The following is an 8,122-nucleotide window of genomic DNA, read 5'->3' as shown; positions in this document are numbered from 1 at the left end:
AGTTCAAAAATAAAATACTGCTAAATGATCGCTGGCCTCCATTTGCAAAGAGGGTGGCGAGCCTGGGAGAAGCAGACACAGCTCGGCCTGGGTGTGACTGTTGGATATCACCTGGTTCGAGACCAGGGCTCAGTTCCTGATCCCAGACACCAGGCTGACAGCTGCTCACGGGCTGGTGGAGGTACAGCAGGGTCTCCTCCGGGAGTCAGCACATTTCAGTCCTGAAGAGGGGAGCAACTTGAATGTCACAACCTTCAACACCCAGTAATTTCTGAAGCAGTTCCTGGATTGGGGGTGGCTGGTTCCCCGCCTAAAATCTGCATTTGCTGGGTGACTGATTTACAAGAAGGACTACAACCAATAATGGGTAGAGTTTTATACATTTTTAGCTCTCACCAGAACAGGAATTGGATGTCTCTTATTCCAGTGAGTATTTTGCTCTCCCCAGTCTCTCACCTTGCAGCTGCCACACCCAAACCTTCCTAAAGATGGCACAGGCTGTTCTGACTTCACCCGAGAAACTTGTTGGGTGCCAGGCCCTGTGCTGTAAGGAACACAGGCGTGTAACGAAGAGACACAAAGCAGGTCTTGACACTCTTCTGGTCCTCACAGAGCTTAGCAATATGCAGACAGAGGATGCCTGTGAGTGACACACAACCTAAGCTTTATGGGGGCGCTAAGGAAGAACAGGTGATATTGAGATGGGGAGAACAGCGAAAGCTTCTTAGAAAAGGTGGCATGAGAAATGGCCTTTATTCTAGGCGGAACTAATGGGCAGGATTCTGGCGGGGGCAGGTGACAAAGTGGGTGTCCTCCGCAGAGGACACATTAGTAACACTCATGGACAGGGAAGTTGAGGGCAAGTTCAAGGAATATGGGATTGGGCTAGAGACAAGAATAGGTAGGATGGAGAAACAGTGAAAACAAACCAGAAAGGAAGCCTAAGCCTAGGCTGGAGAGTTCGGACCTACTTTGGTAGGAAGGAGGGGGACCCCCTGGAGGTTTCAGAGCAGCTTGGTGACATGAAGAAAGAGTGAGGCTGACAGGTGTGTGTAGGATGAAGTGGAGTGGGAGAGCAGGCTGGCTCAATAATCTAGGTGAGAGAGAATGAGGATGGGTGGTGACAGCCGCCTTCCAAGTTGTTACAGAACTGGACTTGAGCGTGTGTGGGGATGGGGGCCTTCAGATGCCTTGCCAGCCATCCTTCCCTCATGACCTTCACGGTGAGAAGAGGGTGAGCATTGCCCATGCTTGAGGACACCGGTGGAGCAATTTTTGATTTACATTAGAGGAATTGCTCATTGCAGTTTGGCTGGCATGCATGACTGGAGGGGCTATATGACCAGTGCTGGAGGCAAAAATCTCATGGACGAAAACCAAGTTTAGTAGGAGCCTAAATTCTTGTTCTCAGACTACCTAGGTTAACCTCATTAGGCGACCAGGAGTCCAGTAGTATTGCCACATCCCATCACTGACTTTGAACTTGGCCTACCTGGACTGTGGTGGCTCCTCCCTCCAGGCATCCTAGGTGGTTCCACTCCCAGGAGACCATATTGGCAAGCCCAGTATTTGTCACTCAGCCCATGTCGGGACTGCAGCAAATCCTAGGTCATACCATTCCATTGGGTTAATCTTCCTGACAGCTCTGGTCATCACCTACAAACTCAAATACACACTCCTCAGCCTGGGATCTGCGGCCCTCCGTGAACTTGGGCACCAATATGGCGTAACTGCCATGAGCTTGGGCTTCAGAGTCAGATGACCTACTTTAGAATTCTGGCGCTGCCACTTACTTAACTTCTTTGAGCCTCAGTTTTCCCTTACCTTTCCAGTTGGGTTGTAGTAAAGATCTAAAGAGATATCATAGGTGAAGAATGTAGCACAGAGTCTGGCACACAGTAAACGCTCAGTAGTTGGGGTCATCACCATGGTAACAACTTGGACCCCAAACTATATATACTTCCCAACTGTATTTCCACAGTTCCTTTCACATTTCCCCACCTCCGTGCCTTTCTTAAGACTTTTCCCTCTGGGTATGGTTGGCCTCTTGCTCACTCCAACCCACAGTCCTGCAGGTCAGAATTCCACCCATCCTTTCAGACACTGATGGCACTAGGCGGGCTTCCTAGGTCTTCCTGTTCCTGTGTGAGGCTGTGGTTCTTCTCATTAGCATTAGAGCGGGACAAGTTTCATCTGCCTCTAGAACGGGGACTCCAGGAGAGCAGGGGTTTTTGGTGTATTTACTGCTAGAAGCCCTGCACCTAGAACAGCGTGTTCTATTAGGTTCCTCCATTGTTTTGAAAAGCATGACTCTGCCTACTAGACAGTGCGCTCTTTGAGGGCCTGTTGCTTCCTTACTGTCCTTGTGAATTCAATGGGCTGAACTATGGCGGACAAATGAAAAAAGGGTTCTGCTCAAAAGGGGGGATGGGACAATCCTAGGAGGCAGAAGTAGGAATCACTGATGGGAAGTTTTGCCCTCTTTCACTCCTGGGATGACCATGACGAGTTAACTGAAAACCCAGAAAAGAGGGTGCGATTGAGGGTAGCTATGTGACTATTCCAGGAAATGGCTGTACCTTGGGTCTTGGCTTACAGACAAATGGAACTCAGGGGCTTAGACTATATCCACAGCTAAGAGTGTCATGGTTACCATCCACAGTTAGGCTTGTTTAAGCAGTGCTCTCTTGAAGTTGATGGTTACATCTTATTTACAGGTCTGGATTCATAAGATTTGGCCATTTATGTGACACAGACAGCAAAGTACTCACCCTGAAATGTCCATTTCTTTGTCTGTTGGAGTGTTTTTCACAACCTCCAAAGACAGCCAGTCACCAGCCCCAAACCAAAGCTGGTGGTCAATAAACATTTGGTAAACAAATGGACAATGGATGAAAAAAGGGATAGAAAGCTACTTATTTTTTAGATCTCCCATATGTTCGCTCTACTGCTTTTCAACTATATACTTTTTGAAGAACATGTATAAATGCATTTAAGCATTACTGAATTCATAAGAATGTTTCGTGATTTTGAAGCTTTCTTGATCGACTATTACCATGTTGGAGGCGGGAGATCTGCAAAATGTTCTAATATTCAAAAATGATCTTTCTACTTGGAAAGATGGGGAACCTAAAACGCTCCTGAAGCCACTTCCAGCAGAGCTGCTTAACACCTTCTTGGCTCCTGAAGCCACTTCCAGCAGAGCTGCTTAACACCTTCTTGGCGGAGTTTCTGGTGTGAGTCACAAGCTCACTGCTGCCCTTCCTACTTTCAGATAGTCAGAAAATTCTCAGGCCATGCCCCTGCAGAGCTGATTCACCAGAGACAAACTGTTTTTACGGCATGTAATCCCCCCAGTTGTCTGGCCCAGATTCTGTGTTTCCCGACTACAAGATTCTACTGTTATATAAAGCTCAGATAGGCACAATCCCAGTTTGAATGTTGTCCAAAGCAACTTTTGGTCCTTAATCAATTGCCACAAATTTGAGTATTACACGAAGCACCAAATAACACGTAACCATATGTTTTAGACTGTGCCAAAATCTCACTGAAAATATGCCCTCTTCTAGAACAAGCTTCTAGAAGAAATTAACTACAACAAAAATGAGTCACTTTTCTTCACTATAGGGCTGGTATATTTTCAGGAAGAGTGTGGCAATTCAGTTTATTCTGCTTCCAAAGCAAGTTGTCAACTGTTAAGTTATTTTACTGCCATTTTGGCTGGAGCCAGACACTGACTTTTCTCGACCAGAAATCACTGTTTGCTAAATCCCATTGCCCTCTTCCGCCTGGCTTTTCTTCTTAAATAAGCCAGCACCCGGTATTACAGCTGAGTACCTACTCAGATATAAAATCTTTCATTTGGCTTGGGAAAGAGGACCTATACTTATCTCAAGATTCTCAGCTAACAGGCAATTTCAGCAACACTTAGATGACATTCAGCCAGAAGAGGGTGCTTCATAAAATTGTTGGGTGCCCATACTCCCTAAGAAAGTCTCTGATGAAGCAACAAGTCCATGGCTGTAACGGGTGGGTAAATGTGGAACAGTAGCATCTGCTTTTATTATTATTTTTTAAAATTCAGCAGTGTTTATTGACTGTGGATCAGGATTGTGCCAGGAACGGCCACTTAGAGACAATTAAGACAGTTCCTGTGTCTGAGGCGCTTGTTGTCATGGGCATACGTGAAGAATGGATGGTATAAAATTACAACACGATGACAAATGCTACAGCAGGCCTAAGTTCATAATGAAATGGTATCACGAAGAGGGTGTGAAGAATTGTCAGAGGTGCTCAGGGAAGAGATGAGTTCTGCAGAGCCTGGAACAACAAAAAGGAGTTTTCCAGGAAGACAAAGGTTAGGGAGGGGTGGATGGGAGAAGAGACGAATATTCGAGGCAGGGAAAGTCATCCATGCAAGGACAAAGAGGAGCAAGGAGAGCAGCCAGGGCCCAAGTGGGGGTCGGCAGACAAATATGAACAAGTAGACGAGTGTCAGGTTGGGGCCTGGATGCCAAGCTAAGGAGTTAAGTTCCTATCGGGTGGATCATGGGTGGTGACAGGATTAGATCTGTTTAAGAGAGAGGAGGGCCTGGAGCAGTGAGGTGGCAGGAGGTTATGCTGGGGGGGGGGGAGGTTGGTGAGGGAGTGGCTGTCCCAGAGGCTGATGGGAACAGGGTGGGCCTTCTTGGGGCCCACCAAGCCAGAGATAATCAGGTGCTGCTGGTGCCAGGACCCACAATCTCATTGAGATAAATCCCAGAGCAGTGGTCAGGGGGCCCAGATAAGCCCTTGGCCTTTGGGACCCCTCTCTAGATTATATGCTTCAAACTTTAACACCCAGAGCCACAGCAGGCAGAGTGGGGTTCCTCTGGACCTCCTGAACCCTGGGGCACGAGAGTCAGACAAAGCAGAGCCAAGGACTCTGGCTTGCCTGGGTTTGAATCCTGGTTCTGCCGTCAGTCCTCCTGCTAGACAGGAATGGCACCAGCACCCACCTTGCAGGGCGGGTGTGAGAGTGGAGAGTTAATCCACGGAAAGCGCTTAGAACAGTGCAGAATACAGCAGGCCCTGAGGAACTGCGAGCTCTGTGAAGGACTGAGCAGTTGGTTGACTGTACTACCGAGTTAAAGCTGCTCTAGTGAGAAGGGGGGTGGGGTCAGGCTCCCTTTCCCTGCTCACTCCTTGGAGTAGGCCTTGATGGAACTTTTCTACCAGTTTGAAAATCACTGGGCTCACCATTCCTGGGGTTCATTTCTACATGTATTTCCTGAACCCAGGGAGTTCAAGCAGGGTCAGCCGCTGATGCCAAGCCTGGAATGGTCTCTGGATGGAGTCTCTATTTCTCCAAAGAGGGCAAAGTGTAACGACCTCCCTAAAGGCACCAGAAGGCGAATCCAGCCTAGGTCTGTTCTCCCAGCACTGGAAGCCATGCTCAGGGCCCTGCAGGTGGAGCAGGACAGTGGGATGAATCTCATCCTCAGACACAGATGGGTTTTCCCTGCTGGCTAAGGGCTTACAGAGGGGTTTCCCTGGGGCAGGGGAACACATCTCTCCAACAGAATAGGAAGCTGTCATCTTCCTGCTACGTGAGGTGGCCTGGGATTAAATTCTACCCCATGGGACTGCTACAAAAAATAAACGAGTTAATGTACCTTAAGTACTTAGCACATATTAAGCATGCAATGAATCTTCACTTAGAGCTGTTATTTTTGGTCCATAATCCCAATTCTTCTTACACCTATTAAAGTAGGTGTGGTGTTCAGTGGGTTGAGTGGGTGGGTGTTCAGAGCCCAATAAGTACATAGAACTGCAGTTAATTTTTTTTTTTTTGTCCAAGAAAATTCTCTGTATCTCATAAGTGGGTAGACAAAAGATGTTTCGTACATTATGGCAGACTATATAAATGAGGTGAAAATTAATCCTTTCTAGTTTGGTTCAAGGTCACTGCTGTCCTTTTAAAGCCTACAATTTCTATGCCAGATCCTGCAGGAATTTTAGCAGTTTTTACCAATTTGGCATCCATCCACCATGAGGGAAGGGCTGTGCAGTGGAGGATCTTTTCAGAAAACCCTTACAAATGAGGTTTTATCACAGCATTGCTGACCCCAAAGTAACAGGATAAGGGCAGTTCTGGAAGCAGCCCATAGCTTCCATGAATAAATATTAGCTATTCCATTAGGCAGACCAGTGTACTCTGGGGAGTCACTGGTATCTTATTAAGTTATAAATATATTTAATGGCTTTAGTACTAGTTTCTTATTTTGGAATATGAGGAAGAAAAAAACAGAACTCAATCGCTAAAGTAAAAAGGCACTATTTTTTATAATATGTTATTTACCTACCATAGTGCTTATGAATTACCATATTTATAGGGCTCACACCCCCTCTCAAAGGACAGCTGTAATTCTCCTGTAACTGCATCTAGCCACTTGCAGCGGTACAAAAAAGTGGCAGATTATAAAATTAAATTGTTTGGTTTTGATTGAAACTAGTCAAACCAGTTCAGGAAAAAAACAAAACCAAAAAAACTATGAGACGTCTCTCCGTACTCTCACTCCCCTCTCCTGGTTCCTCGTTAAGGGCAAAAAATGCCACTTGTGCCCATCTTCACTCACTGAACTCTAACTGCAGAACTCAGACCAAGTTTTCTTAAAAAGAACACAAGATAGAGTTGAAAGGGCAGGGTTATCTTTCACTTTCTGCACTGAGAAGATACTTAACAATCATTTGCCAAATAATAGGAGGCATCAAGTTCAAACTTACCTCATTTCCTGTTGCTGAGCTGCTAACTGATCCATTGGCTGTGGATAAATTCCAGAGCTGTGCACCCTCCAACACGGCCAGGCATGGAGACTGTCAGGGAACGCTGCAGCGGTTCAGTGGGAAGCGGTCCCTCAACCGACTCTGAGGAAATCTATGTAAACCGCACAGGTGTCGTACGCTCCATCTGGGTGACACCCGTCACATCCCACTCCGCTTCTGTTCCCAAATACACACGAGCCACTTCATCTTTTCCCTTCTGATGAGACACAATGCTTCTCATCTTCACACCCCAGAGGTCCCGCCCCTGCAGGAGCCCTGCTTCCTAGGAGGGCTGGCTCGCTGGTGACCAGGGGCCTCAGCAGGGTACCCAGGACGGGGGAAGAGTCGGAGTCGGAGGGGTCACCGTGCCACAGGGCCTGAGCCGTTTGCCTTTGGTCAGAATAGGCAGGCCCCACCTCAGAGATAAGCTAGAAACGGTTCTTCTGGACTTGCGCACATAAAAGAAAGGCTCAACTAGCTAAGGCAATCTGTAGCTGCCTTCAAAAGCAGCAACGGGGAGGGGAAAAAACCCTCACAACAAACAGTGGTAACAGAAGGTTTGTGTGGGAAGATGGTTAGGTTTGGTCTAAAACAAGCAGTATCTCTGGTAATGAGCTGTTGTTAGGAAATATGTGGGGCCCCCGTGCCTGCAGCACTTTTAAAGAGCACTGCTGCTGTTTCTTGAGGGGCCTTTTTTTTTGGGGGGGGGTTATGGGGGAAAGGCAAAGTGAGGTGAGGCAGAGAGCATGGAGGCATAGACAGCAGTGGGAAACACCACCTCCTTGTAGTGCAGCTGCCAAGTCCTGCATTTAAATCCCAGGCTCCAGTCCATTGTCGCGGTCCTGCCTTCGGTAACACACCAGCCTTCTCGGAATCACGGCAGGCTCCCGTGTGCCTGCTCACCTGGCAGGCCTAAGGCCTCAGCCAGGGTTCCAGCCCGGAACACACGGCCTACTCAGGTGGGGAGACTGAGGAGAGTTTCATAAAGGGACTATTTACAAAAGGTGTGGGCAGGGTTATGGAACTCCTGGGAGGGCAGTGAAGCCCCGAAACGGGTCAGGACAGGGGTGTGGTTACCAAACCCTTGGGCCCTTGGCACCGTCAACCCAGGCCTGGCAAGAAGCAGCCAGGGGAGTGAATGCCCCAGCTTCTCTGTCCCCTCCTCTGCCAAGCTCCTTCCAGCGTGCCTCTGGTAGACCCTGACCAGGAGCCGGAAGGACACGTCCGCACAGGCCAGCTTCCAGAGCGAAGCCCAGGGTGAGGAGAGGATCGAAAGGAGCCACAGAGAATACCCAGCACACCTACGTCCCTGAGGGGC

Source organism: Hipposideros armiger, unplaced genomic scaffold (genome assembly GCF_001890085.2).
Source record: "Hipposideros armiger isolate ML-2016 unplaced genomic scaffold, ASM189008v1 scaffold_3, whole genome shotgun sequence".
Taxonomy (NCBI): Eukaryota; Metazoa; Chordata; class Mammalia; order Chiroptera; family Hipposideridae; genus Hipposideros; species Hipposideros armiger.
This window is presented reverse-complemented; position numbering follows the sequence as displayed.